The sequence below is a fragment of the Molossus molossus genome, unplaced genomic scaffold (assembly GCF_014108415.1).
Source record: "Molossus molossus isolate mMolMol1 unplaced genomic scaffold, mMolMol1.p scaffold_m16_p_10, whole genome shotgun sequence".
Classification (NCBI taxonomy): Eukaryota; Metazoa; Chordata; class Mammalia; order Chiroptera; family Molossidae; genus Molossus; species Molossus molossus.
In genome coordinates, this window is record NW_023425345.1 from 48,441,402 (window position 1) to 48,456,292 (window position 14,891).

Genomic DNA, 14,891 nt, shown 5'->3' on the forward strand with positions numbered 1-14,891 from the left:
ATTGTGATTCATTCTTAGGCCACAGGTGTACTTGGCTTACTGTTTGGAAAGCTCTAGGTTAGACAATAAATACTAAAAAGGTTTTGTTTGGTTTTTAAACTAAACATGATATGAGAAAAACTTATGGCATATGGTCTTACCTCGTGGATATGTAATACACACAAATGTGTATACCTGGTAAAGAGCAAATTTGGCATCCAGACCTAGATTTGTCTAATTAAAACCTTCATATGTCACCTCTTTACCTTGCTGCCTCTGTTTTGGTATGTGACAGGGTATTGAGGACCAGGGTGATCAAAGAGAGCTTTCTAGAGAAGTATTGCAGGGTTCACATTGAGCTTTGATGGCCAAATAGATTGGAGAAATAGATAGCAGAGAGGGTGCACTTCATGTAAAAAGAGCTGCAGGTATTTCCAAATGTACTAGAATGGAATTTAAAAATAAATTTGGGGAAGAACAGTGAAGATGGCATCTCAATGTGGGGTTATCTTTCTCAATTTGAGTGGATGTTTTCAGCTAATGATGATATCTCATAACATTTTGTTCCTTAATGAGTTGTTGTATCTGTTCTTTAAAACAGAAAGTCTAAACAATGGAAAGGTAAGTTTCCTGGCAGTCAGACCACCTTCCTGACCTGGCTGTGAGATCTTAGGGAACTCATACTTCTCTTTTGCAACATCCCTATGGCACACTCAAATCTGGTTCATCTACTTCTCAGAGTGATAGAACCAAAGCAGGCCTCGAAATTCTTTTGATTCACTGCTAGGACTGTTTGTCTTATCAATCACTGCTCTCTCGCCCTTGGATGTGTAAAGTAAACTAAGCCAATCAAGGCTACAAATGAGAGCAAAGATCTATCTAAAATTTATCTCATTCTTTCAAAATCCCTACAAATAATCTTTCTCATTTAAATAATCTGTTGATTATTTAAAATTGTGTTGGTGTGGTTGGCAATTAAAGTGTCTACAAGTAAAACCATTATTGTTTTAAAAGACACCATTCTTAATCATTCAGGATATGGAATATTCTCTCTAAATTCTCCTGGTATCTGACCTTTAAGTAGCTCTCTGATGGCTCCTCCTCATGAAGAGTAGACAGTTTTCAGTGTGGAACAGTTTGAAAAATGACAGCTGTGAGAGTCCACCCATTTTGTCTGTTGTTCTTGCCTTTTGTCTGCAAGGACGGTAGCTCCAAAGGACCAAGAGGCCTTGTTAGCACTGGTACGGGCACTGGACTGACAGGCATGGAATTGCTGGCAGGCCTCAGCTTTGTGAAAGTTCTTGGCCACAGGCGGAAGCTCCGTTCTTTTTATTGCTTGTTTTAGGCGAATTGTTATAAGTGCAATGAATAGTTATGGTTGGAGTAGGAAGCTCGGAAGAATATGTTTAAATTAGAATCAGATCACTAAGGGCAAGTGAGTACACATATTTCACACACTTCCTGCAGTGAGATGGAGCAGATTACACATATGAGTTTAGGGAAGTCAAAGTAATTTCTAGAAATTGATCAAAGCTCAATATTTGAACAGAATCACATGCTGCTTAGGGAGCAAGAATGTCACTGATTCTTGATTCCTTCAGGAGTGAGTAGCTGCTTTTCTGCTTCCTGTAGACTGCTCCTGCCTTTGGATTTTCCCTGCCATCCCCCTTGTACTGGCTTTTGGGCCCTTTACCTGCTTATTATCAACTCTATGAAAAGGGGACTGGCAACCAGGGCTGGGAGGAAACCCCAGTTAGAGATTTTGTTTCTCTTTTTCAGTTCTGGCAGAAGGTTCATGGTAAAGGAGACAGATGCTTATAACCATAACATATGGTTTGGGGCCTATCAGTAGATTTACTATATCCATACTTCTCTTCTTTCTCCCCTGCCCTCCACCCCATCCCCCGACCACATACAACCAGGAACTGACTGCCTAGCATTTCTCTCCTGCTCTGGGAAGAGGCTGTTTGAGGGTGTGTGGGGAGTGGGGAGAGGACTGCTTTCCCAGGCTTTCTTGATATGAATCCAGCTCTTGAAGTGTACAATGTTTTCGTGGCTGGGCTGAGTCATTATCAGAGGACCAGAAACTTTCCTCTTTCATAATTGTGATGGAAACAGCTTCAGGGAGAACAGGTTACAATTTGGAAAGTTGTTATTGAATTTAGTTGCAAATGGTAGCTGTTTTAGGAGATGAAAACACTGTTTCTAATATTGACCTAGCACTAAACTTTGGCTCCAGAGTTATGAGTTATGACTTTGCCCCTGACCAGAGTTGTTTATTCTGATTCTGTCTGAGGGAACTACTTTTAAAAGTATTTTCACTGAAATAACGTCTTCCTGTCTACCAGTATCAACAGGTACATCTCACTGACTTGGGGGTTTGTAGATAAATAGGTCACTGAGTCACAACTTTGTAGATTGTCTTTAAATATCATGATAATGTGAATGGCAATGGTAAAGGTGATGCAGGTAATGAAATCTACAACCCAAACTAGCCTGTCCTTGCAGTCTCACATTCAATGGAAGCTGTTGAGTCTGAAGGAAGTAGAGTATTATGGGGCTCGGACAAACTAACTTGGCCATATGCCATCTCTCTGACCTTGGGCAAGTTATTTAACCTTGATAAAGTTCAGGTTTCTGACCTTCAAAATAGGAATTATAATAGTGGAGATACTTAGAGTGGACATTTGTCATTTTTTTTATTGTGTTTCATGTAGGCTCTATTTCTTCCGTGGAAAACAGTCACAGTACGTATAATGCCAGCTACTTGCTCTTCCAGCTTTCCTTGCAACTAAGGGGCAGGCACCTGTCCCTGAATTGCAGGTCCAAAGGGATTTCTCACAGGGGGTGGTAACAGAAGGACCAAGTGCCCCAGGAGCAGTGCAGCAGGGATGGCAGTGCCTGTGGTGACATTCAGTGTCCACGATTAGGAGTGTCAGCGGGACACGCTGTGCTAGCCACTTTCCAGAGCAGCACTACCTGCCCTGATTGGGTTAATACCTCAGAGAGGCTCATATAAAATGAGATAATACAAGGAAAGTGCTTGGCACGGGGCATGACATATTGTAGGGGCCAAATGAATACTATGTTAATACTAGAAGTAGTAACAGGAAGAGTAACCAGAGATTAGACTCTGAAAACACATCTTGGGTGTTGTGAAATTTTTAGGGAGATACTTTGAAGGTAATTGCTAGAAGGAATCCATAAATGCAATCTTAATTTTCATAGAATTAACTCGATGGGATGGGACTTAGTCCAGCTTTCTCCTTTACAGATAAGGAAGACTCGGGGACGTTAAGTGAATTACTCAGTGCCACCAGCTAGTGAGTAGCAGAGGGGAGCTAGAACTCCAGTTTTCTAACTTCCACACATTGCTTTATGTTATGTCGATTTAAGAATTTAACAAGCATATGTGTCTGGTGTGGGTTAGGTTCTATGAACAACTGTAAAAGAACTATGGGTTATACTTTAGATTTTTCAGTGCTGTTTCTCATTATGATTGTTGAATCTGGCGAGGCACATAACCAGAACCAATAAAGATCAGAGTAAAAGAGCACAGCACACGCTGATCCCTGGGGCTTATGGAACCCCGGACAGGGCAGTGACAATGAGCTAAAATCAGGGAAGGTCTCAGAGAAAGTTAGAATTGAAGTGGGTAGTAAGGGTGACTTTTACCATTTTGATTAAGGTGGGGCTTTTTTATCCAAAATATTCAGCAAAAAATTTATTTTGCTTACATTTCTTCTAAAGGAGAACAGAAAATTCAGTTTAATTTACAATTAAGATACTTTAAATCTTGTTAAAAGAATTACTGTCTCACCCATTCAGAGTTCACTCATTTACTGAATAAAAATTATTTTTAATACTAGGAATTCTTTGTTTAATAGTCTCCTTTTAGAGTTTAACTGGATCTTTTTTTTAAATTAATTAATTTATTTTTGTTACAGATGTTTCTCCTTTTTATCCCCCTGATTCTTCCCTCCCCGCCTCCCTGCCCTCTCCCCAGCTTTGTTGTCCATGTCCATTGTTCATGCATACATGCAAATAAGTTCTGTGGTTTATCTCCCCACCACCCCCTCTTCTGGGGATTGTCAGTCTGTACCCCACTTCCACGTCTCTGGGACTACCTAGGTGGGGCTATTTTTATAAAATGTTAAGGTAAAGCCACAGCAAGACATTTATTTGTGGTTTGATTTGTTTGTTTTTGAGAGAGCATCAGGGTAAAACTTTTAAAAATACCACAGAAATTATAGGATATGAATTATGATGCCTAAATAAAACAAAGTTTTAAAATCTCTGCCCTAAACCCTTAGAGGGCTGTTCTGTTGATTGTTTGTCTTAACCATCTTTGGAAATTTAAGTCATATTCATAATAAGTTGAAAACATTAATGAAAATATCTTTGTGGCATTTTAATATCACTTGGTGGTTTTTTAAAGAACACTTATGTGCATAAAAAGAATCGCTATGACAATAATGAAACACATTTTCCTTTAAATTTAAAGACGAGGAAACTGAAACTCAGGATGATTAAATGGCTTGCCCACAAATAAGTTGGTTTATTTAATAAGACTAAGTTCAGGTGTCAGGACTTCTAGTCTAAAATTTTATCTGCTAATAAAACAAAAACATTCATGTGTCAAAAAGCAACTTTGGAAAAATTGTATATTGTGGTAATAGCCTCTCTTCTTGTTCGATTGGATATGTTTCTATTCCTATCTCAAAGCTGATTTACCCCTGAGCATAAAGGAATTTCGCCAGTTCTGGGTTGTCTAAAATGATGGTTATGAAATAAATCCACTGGGTTGCTGAGTGGTAACTGACTTGGGAGCTCCAGGCTGGAGGGATGTCGTGGACTGGGTCTCATGGGGGAGTCAGGAGGCTCACCGAGCCTGACATTTCCTCCTGGAGTATGTTGATGTAGGTGGTGAAAGGTTTTTTGTTTTTTTTTAAGGCAGAAAATTCCACATCTAGAATTCTTCTCAAGGGAGAACACTGACAATTCTAATCTGTCAAAAGGTGAAGAAACGTATTTTCTGCTTGTTGGCCAAAGAAGATAATTTGAAGAGGAATCCGAAATTTGGCCTCTTCAATCCATAGGTAGAGAGTGCCAGGAATCATGCCTCTAGTTTTTTTCTTTTCCTTAAAAAAATTATCTCCCTTTCTTCATCAATTCCTTCTGCCCTCCCTCCTTTCTCTCCTCCTTTTCTTCTTTCTCTTTTCCCTCCCTTTTCCCTTTAGTAATAAGATTCTCCTTAGCTGGAAACTATATCTAGTTATGAAATAGTTTGCCAATCCCATTCTCATTTTACTTGCCTTCAGCAGCATTTAACCTTGTAGACACGCCCTCTCCCCACTAGCCTTCTTGAAACACTCTTTTCTTCTGGCTTCTACTCTTTAATGGTTTTCCAATTAATTTCCTCTCCATTCTTCCTTAATTCCCCTTTAGGTTCATGCTTCTCTACGTGCCATTAAATGTTAGAATTCCTAAAGGCTCAGTCCTGGGCCTGTTTGTTCTCTTCTTGCTCTATAGTTTTTTTCTCGGTCAAGCTCTAGGACCAAGCTTGAATTCCCCTCTACATAGCTGTGACTTGAAAATTGATGTCTGTAGCCCAGGTCTTTCCTTTGAATACCAGGGCATGTAATGTCGTATATATCCCCCATGGTGGTCTCAAAAACACCTTAAATTCAACATGAATATGATACCGTAAGAACAATTAATGATGTTCCCCACCAATCCTGTCACCTGCTGTTTTTCATATATGGCCTTTATTATATTGAGATATAATCCCTTTCTTCCCATTTTGCTGAGCATTTTTTATCAGAAATCAGTGCTGGATGTTGTCAAATGCTTTTTCAGCTTTCATTGACATGATCATATGATTTTTATCTTTTATTTTGTTTATGGTGTATCACCTTTATGGATTTGTGAAACTTGTACCAGCCTTGCATCCCTGAGATGAATCCTACGTGGTGAATAATATATTTTTTAAATATATTCCTGGATCCAATTTGCTAATATTTTGTTAAGGATTTTGACATCTATGTCCATCAGGGACATTGGTCTGTAGTTTTCTTTGTAGTGTCTTTATCTGGTTTTGAAATTAGGATTATGCTGGCCTCATAAAAAGAACTTGGAAGTCTTCCTTCCTCTTGAATTTTTTGGAATAGTTTGAGGAGAATGGGTGTTAGTTCTTCTTTGAATGTTTGGTAAAACTTCCTTGTGAAGCTATCCAGACCCGGGCTTTTGTTTATTGGGAGTTTATTGATTACAGCTTCAATTTCCTTGGTTGTTATCAGTCTGTTCACGTTTTCTGACTCTTCCTGGTTCAGTTTTGGGAGACTGTGTGATTCTAGAAATTTGTAATCAAGAGTGACCGAAGGAGATCAGTGTTTGCCTTGGGCTATGGGAACAGGGAACAACAGAGTACAGAGGAACATGAGGAATCTTGGAGGACAGGTGGAAATGTTCTGTACCTTGATTTTGGGGTGATTTCAAGAGTGTATACGGCTGTCAACACTATTGACTTATATATCTCAAATGGATGAAGTTTTCTGAATTTAAGTATATATCAATAAAGTTGACTTGAAATTTTTGCTTCTTTTTTTCTGTTATTGTTAATTCTCATCCAAGGATATTTTTTCCATTGATTTTTAGAGAGACTAGAAGGGAGGGAGGGAGGGGGAAGAGAGAAAAAGAGAGAAATATCAATGTGAGAGAGACACATTGATTGGTTGCCTCCTGCATGTGCCCCAACCTGGAAGGAATTGAACCTGCAATACAGGTGTGTGCTCGTGACTGGGAATTGAATCCATGATCCTTTAACGTGGGGCCAACACTCTGACCACTGAGCAACACTGGCCAGGGCATATCTTTTTATTAAAAATTTTTAATACTGACATTATTGCAGGTATCCGTTTTCTTCCCTTTTGTGGGTTTGAACCCCGCATGTGGTAGGCAACCAATCAATGTTTCTCTTTCTTTCTCTTCCTCTCTCTAAAAATCAGTAATTTAAAAAAAATTTTGTATCTTTAAAACTGTTAAATGTCACTTTGTATGAGTACATTCCCAACTTGCATGACTTGTGGCTTGGCAAAACATTTTAATGATCTGATTCCCAGTGTTCTTGTCTGAAATGTGTGTATCTGGCAGAGTTGTAAGCAAATGGGAGAAGGGGGAAGGCTTGCTGTGTTGGATTAGGTGATTTCTGAGGGCCCTCCAGTTCTTGCATAATCCTGCCTCTTGTCCCTTTGTGGGCAAGAGCCCAGGCCTTGGAATCCAACAGACCTGGATTTGATTCTGGCTCTGCTATTTCTAGCAGTGTCACCATGGGCCAGTTACTAAACTTCAGTTTCCTCAGAGGTAAAATAAGGATAATATACCTACATTGAAATGAGTCGACATGTAAAGCACACGAAGAAGACACCCAACCCATGAAGAAAGCCCAGAGAAGTTGTACCATATTCATTTTCTCCCTTCCCTTTCCAGAAAAGTCTTAATATTATCAAGGTAAGGGCGTTAAAATGCCAGCAAAATCTATATCATTCGTCTGTGTAAACAAAGTATAAATGGCAACCTGATTGCTAAACACACATTTAAAGGAGGAAAGTTAAATAAGGCCTAATTCTTTTCTTTATTTGTTTTAATTAATACTTCAGATTCCAAAATTCCAAAGAGATATAATCATCTCTTCAAAACAGGAAAATGCACTTTAAGATATATATATATATATATATATATATATATATATATATATATAATTTGACAAATGGAATCTGTGGGCCAGTTGATGAGTGGTGCCCTCACCCCTAGAACTATACAAGGAAACCTAAAACATATGCCTGTTGCTGGGCTCAAAATAAAACAGAAGCTCAATAAAAGTATTAGGTTGTCTATTTTATCTTCGTTGATGTTTCCAGGGTTTTTTTTTTTTTTTTTTGTCAAATTGATGAATATTTTCTATGCCTTTTTTGGTCTAAAATCAATATAAGCTGTGTAATGTTCATATTAGAAAAGCAAATATTGGATATAGAGTGAAAAATAATTTAAAAAATAGACAGTTATTATCTCTCTGCCTGATTTAACAGAGGGGTTGAAAACAGAGGTAATTTGTTTGTAGGTATTTGAATTCTTTTCATTGCTTTTATTACAGTTTGTTGACTATTTCATTTCACTCAAGAATTTCAAATGTTAATTAGAATTTTTTTTTTTTTTCATCTCATCAATCAGAGCACGCAGCCAGAAGTTTGTTTTTGCTAGCTGGTGCAATAGCTTATTGTCAGTTATATTAAGACTCATTTAAACCAACTAAATGGGAGTAAATGTTCCTTAAAAACAAATTAAGCTTTCAATAAATAATTCAGTTCAGCAAGTAGATACTGAATGCCTCCTTTGTGTGGTGTGCGGCTGGATGTCTCCGTTTCTACTCCACCCCTTTTATGTCATTTCCTTTTATTCCACCTTTTGTTTTACATATTACATACGCTCTGCTGGGGAGCAGGTTGGGACTTAACACTGTCAATGGCCCACACCCGTGACTGCTCTGTACACAAGGCCATTCAGTGTGGAGTGGCAGCAAGCTGGAAGTCCAGCTCCCTTCCATGTGGAATGTTCAGGGTATATCATGTCTCGTGTCTTCTGCATGTCTTCTTCACACCTAGATGGGCGAGAGATGTTGGAAATGGATATGGGTGGAGTTTAGGACCCTGTCTAGGCACACAAACAGATGATGAATACATATCACTCAAGCCTTCAAATGCTTAGAATTTTCTATGCTGGTTAGCACAACCAGAGTGGTGAGTGCCACCTTGCCAGAGGCCCCTTGTAGGCCCCTTTCGGCGAGCTGCTTCTCTGACTTTATAACAGAAAAAATTTATTTTCACACTAAACCACCTTCATTCCAATTTTTCCATTAGAGTGAATGGAAATTATATCCAGGCTCAATCATCTAAAACAGTGAGAGGGAATTCAGCAGCTCAGCTCTGCAAAGATGTAAATATTCCCTTCTGAGGTAGAAAATGGAGTGAGCAAGCTGTAAATCTGAGATCTGTGATGTTTGCCTCAGCCTCCAAGAAACATGCAATAAACCTGTGTAAACAGAAGCTGATTAGCTTGTTTTGTCTGGGATGACTTACATGCCAGGCTGCCTAGAAATGAGAGAAGTAGACCAGATGACCCTTCAAATTCTCCCAGGAGCCATTTATTTATGAGTCCTTGGCAGGACATTCCTGGTTCTCCCCAATTGTCTCCAAACTGTCTGCCCAAAATCATTAAACCTGATTCCCTTATGTAAAATTTTTATTTCTATTCGAAATTTTAATAATAGCCCATTCATCAACCCCTTACTGCTCCATACAACTTATTTATTCAACAAACATTTACTGAGTGCTTACTCTGTGCCAGGCCCTGTTCTAGGTGCCAGGCCCTGTTCTAGGCCCTGTTTTATCTAGTAGTAAATAAAACAAACAAAATTCCCTCCTTTGTGGAGTTTACATTCTAGTGGAATAAACAAAGAGCAAGATAAATAATTAAAATATAAAGTAAGTTTTATAGTGATAAGTACTGAAGAGGAAAACTAAAGCACAGAAAGGTAATCAAACTTGAGAGGGTGTCAGGGGTTGACATTTTAGATAAGGTAGTCAGGGAAGACCACAATAAGAAGATGGATTTTAAGCAAAGATCTGAAGAAAGTGAGGGGGTAAACCACTTGCATATCTAAGGGAAGCATTCCAAGGAGGGGGAACAGCAAGCAAAATCCCTGAGATGGGAGCACGCGTTTGCCTTTGTGCCTTTGCCCTCCACATATTCTTTTCCTGTCATGCCTGTTTCTCTTCCAATTTGTACTTCCTTCAACATTTCTCTCTGCTTCTTCCATAGAGTCTTCTCCATTCAGTATTTGATCTTTTCCTACTCCAGATTCTTGAAGCAATTTTTGCTTTGTGCCAATTCTGCAACATGTAGGACAGGTTGCTTTCTAAATTTAATAGTGTGTTTGTATGTATGTATGTATGTATGTATGTATGTATGTATGTATATGTATGTCTAACCAAATGAAGTGTAAGTCCATGAAGGGTTTGGATCATGTGTCCTGAAAAGGACTACAGAGGGCAGGAGCTCAATATGTGTCTTTTTTTTTCTTTATTGATTTCAGAGAAAGAAGGAGAGAGAGGGAGAAACATCGATGAGAAAGAACATCAATTGACCACTTCCTGCATGCCCCCAACTGGGGATTGGGCCCAGAAGCTGGGTATGTGCCCTGATTAGGAATTGAACTGGTGACCTCTTGATGCATGGGTCAATGCTCAACCACTGAGCCACACCAACTGGGCTCAACATGTTTCTTGATACCATTGCTGCTTTCAAACTATAAAGCTATGGAGTTTTGCCTACATTTAGAGTTATGGTTGGGCTACATTTAATAATTAGCCTCTTTTAAAGTTTGCATCAATGTGTCCAAAGGTCTTAGATCATTGTCTTGGGATCTTTTCTCCATTATCATCTGGAAAACTTTAAACAATGATTGAAAGCTAAAATATGGATAATTTTAACCCAGAAACAGTCTTGAGTTGGCTATTACTTTTAAAACACATATTTTCAAAGATTGGGCAGGGATTTTAATATAGAAGATTTTTATGAAAGGAGTATTCCATTAGGTTTATTTTCCTAATATAAGTACCATTTTACTCTTCCCTGATACATATATTACATGTACACACACAAATGCACATTTATAGCTTTATACATATTACATGTGTGCTTATATTATGTGTAATGACATCATGAATATAATGACAAATTATTTTGGAATTCATAAATATTAGTGGCATATTGGTATATATAAATCAGTGACAAACAGATTGAACTCAAGTAACCATCAAGCAAGCATTGTTAGATACACCATTAAACTATGCAAGCTATAATGAAACTTTAGATATATTTTTTGTAGCTTTATTTTATTCTTGACAAAAGGAAACTTTAGGTTTATGAAAAAGTCTTTTCTTTTAAATCCTTAGCCGAGGATATTTTCCCACTGATTTCAGATGGAGTTGGAGAAAGGGAGGGAGGGAGAGAGAGAAAGAGAAACATTGATATCTCTCGCACATCAGCTGGTTGCCTCCTCAGTGATCCAAAACAGGGCCAGGGACTGAACCACAACCAAGGTACGTGCCCTCGACCAGAACTGAACCCACAACTCTTTGGTTCATGGGCCAATGCTCTAACCACTGAGCAAAACTGACCAAGGCTGAAAAAGTATTTTTTTAGATATCAGACATAGATGTTGATGGTTGAAGTCTTAAGTGTGCACTTTGCATGCCTTCAGATCAGCTTCAGATCTTCTCTTTCACTCCAGCCATTGCTTGCATTTTCCCCTCCACGTGGCCTTGGTGAGTGGTCATCCTCACGGTGACTCCTCTCATCCATGCAGCTGTGGGCTAAAGCTCCACCAGGAGAATTCCTCTCAAGAGCCACAAGGAAAGAGGCCTATTGGAACTTTCAAAAATGTGTGTCATAGTACCAAAAAATATTTGGATTGGTAAAGACATTATTCACTAAATGATTCCTAGAACTGGATGTCCAATGGCGTCATGTCAGGAAATGATGCATATCTGGTTCAGCCGTGTGTTTAGGTCTGCTGCATTGCTTATACATGGGATTCCTGAAGTATTATCTCACACCCAACATTATGACTTTATTGTTTCTTCAGTTCCCTCTTTAGTTATGTTTGACCTTTTCCCTTGTCTTTCCTGGAGTGAAGGGCTCACCTGACCCCTATTCACTTCATCCATTTATTTAACTAATATTCATTTGCATCTATGATGTGTACTGGGACAAAGATGAAATGACAATTTTTGCTCTAAAAAATTCATAGGCATACTGGCCGAGTGGCTCAGTTGGTTGGAGCATCATCCCATACACCAGAAAGTTGTGGGTTTGAATTCTGGTCAGGGCACATACCTAGGTTTTGGGTTCAAGCCCTGGTCCAGGCATGATCAATGTTTCTCTCTCTGTCTTCCCCCCTTTCCACTCTCTCTAAAAATATCAATAAAAACATATCATTGGGTGAGGATTTTAAAAAATGGATCTCTTAAGCTTATGTAGGAGGGACCCCAGGAAGACTTCCCTAAAGTGAACAACGGTTTAGCCAAAACTGAAAGTAAGTAGGAATTTTTCAAGTGAGAGAGGATTGTATGGTAGGGAGTTCCAGACAAGGAAGTACAGCCTGGCTTAATCAAAGAATAGTAAGCTGTTTGGGGATGGCCGTGGCTCAGTGCACCAGGAAAGAATGGTAGACGTTGAAGCACAATGAGTAAGCGAAAACTTCATGAATGGCAAAGTATGCTTAGATTTTATCTTACAGGAAAGGGACAGTGGAAGAATTTTAAGGAGGATATTGACAAAAAAAAATTGCATATGAAAGAGAATTATTTTAAGATGGATTATCAGGAAAGAGTGAGATTAGAGGCCAGGAGACCAGTTAATAGATGATTACTACTAGTAAGTGGCAGAGCTGGATTCAAATACGGAGGACCTGGCTCCAGAGTGAGCGCTCTGAACCACTCCCTGGGCTAAACCACTCCCTCGGCTGCCTTTCTTGCAGAGTTCAGGAGTGAAGGTTTAGGAGGCCATCTGCTTCGGTTGAAAACCCTAGTCTGGGAGCTCTGGCCCCGAGGAGGGACGCGCTGGAGTGGGGCCACCGGGACTGAGCAAGCGACAGACGTGCCACCCGCAGATGCCGCAGCCACTTGGGCCTGCACGGACCCTTTGCCTGAGTGTAGAAAGAGCCAAGGAGACTCAAACCCAGCAGCCATTCCACATGCGGCGGAAGATGTTCAAGGAGATGACAGATGGATGTCTCAGCACAACAGATTTGTCCTGGACCGCAAAGACAAAGAGCCTGATGTGCTGTTTGTGGGGGACTCCATGATGCAGTTAATGCAGCAATACGAGGTCACTGTTGTCTGGGTAGGAACAAACAACCATGAAAAATATGGCAGAAGAAGTAGCAGGTAAAATCGAGGCCATCGTACAACTTATCACACAAGGCAACCACAGGCCAAAATCATTGTATTGGATTTATTACCTCGAGGTGAGAAACCCAACCCTTTGAGGCAAAAAAATGCCAAGGTGAACCAGCTCCTCAAGGTTTCCCTGCCAAAGCTTGCCAACGTTCAGCTGCTAGATACAGATGGGGGCTTTGTGGACCCGGACAGTGCCATCTCCTTCCACGACATGTTTGATTTTCTGCATCTCACAGGAGGGGGCTACGCAAAGATCTGCAAACCCCTCCATGAACTGATCATGCAGTTGTTGGAGACACCTGAGGAGAAGCAAACCACCATTGCCTGACTGGTCCATCAGTGTTACTAGCACCCCAGCTTCCTCAGAGCAGTTATGTCATTGGCACTACAGAGCCCTTCTCTTTCTTAAGGCACTTCACACTGTAGAATGTTCCCGGATGTTCACATCTAGTGTTTGGAAGGGAGGAGGGATTTAAACTGGTCCTGTACATGAGTTTGTTTGACACAGGAGAAAAATTAGAGGAGATTGCTTAAATTTATTAGAAACCAGAAGGGGACTTTTTAGTTGTATGTATGACACACTGAATATCACTGCTTTACCTAGAACGACGTCAAGCCTAAGTATTAAACAAAATGAAGATGTTTTTCTTGGCCTTTCTCTCTACAGATTAGGTCATATATAATAATGATCAGAATTACACCTACTTGGGTTTAAAACATGTTTTTTTCCAGTTTTCAAGAATCACAATTTAGCCTTTTGTTTCTGTTTTTCTTTACTCATATGTCTTCTTAGTGTTTTAACATATAGCATCAGATTGGACATGCCTGTCATTCAGATACGGGAGTTACAAGTGAGTTTGTCCCACTCAGTCTTTCCCAGGCTTAGCTGTGAAAATAGGTTTCACCCCAGTCGGGGGGCTCTGTGGAGGTTATTATTTTTATGCTGCTGAATATCATGTCTGTGATAGCCCATGCATGCAGCCTGTGCTCCTCGGGGGGCGGGCAGTCCTTGTGGGTATTACAAGCTTGTAACACGCTCTGACCTAGGAGCTCTGTTGCTGGGAGTGTAAGTCCCCAGCCAGTCCTCTCATGATATTTCTGATGTGTGACTAGTTCTTGTGTGACATTCTGTGCTAGAGTCTGTGTAGTGCTATCCATATTCAGAGTTCTGGTTGGTTTTGTTTGTTTTTCCCTTAGAACCTGTTACAGTTTCCTTTGGGGGGAGGGATCAGAACTCTTATCTTCCATTCCATAAGCCCTGACATTATCTCAAGTTTTATAGTATCTTAAGGTGTATAATATAAACAAAGAAGAAAATGAACGCATGGGACTACCTCAAACTCAAAAGCTTCTGCACAGCAAAAGATACAGTCATTAAAATGGAAAGGCAACACACTGTATGGGAGAGCATAACTGCCAATGATACATCAGATAAGGGGTTAATTTCCAATATATATAGAGTGCTCATACAACTCAACAAGAGGAAGACAAAGAACCCAATTAAAAAATGGGCAGAGGAACTAAATAGACACTTCTCCAAACAGGACATACAAATGGCTAAGAGACATAAGAAGAAATGCTCAACATCACTAATCATTAGAGAGATGCAAATTAAAACAACTATGAGGTATCACCTCACACCTGTCAGAATGGCCGCCATCAACAAATCATCAAACAACAAGTGTTGGCGAGGGTGTGGAGAAAAGGGGATTCTAGTACACTGCTGGTGGGAATGCAGACTGGTGCAGCCATTATGGAAAACAATATGGTGTTACCTCAAAAAGTTAAAAATTGAACTTCCATTCGACCCAGTGATCCCACTTCTAGGAATATACCCTAAGAAGCATGAAACACCAATCAGAAAGAATATATGTACCCCCATGTTCGTAGCAG

The 14,891-nt window shown here is 39.7% G+C and overlaps 1 pseudogene; it reads left to right on the forward strand.

Moving 5' to 3' along the window:
* Positions 1 to 12,282: 12,282 nt before the first annotated feature.
* LOC118623701 lies at positions 12,283 to 13,326 on the forward strand (annotated as a pseudogene).
* Positions 13,327 to 14,891: the final 1,565 nt, after the last annotated feature.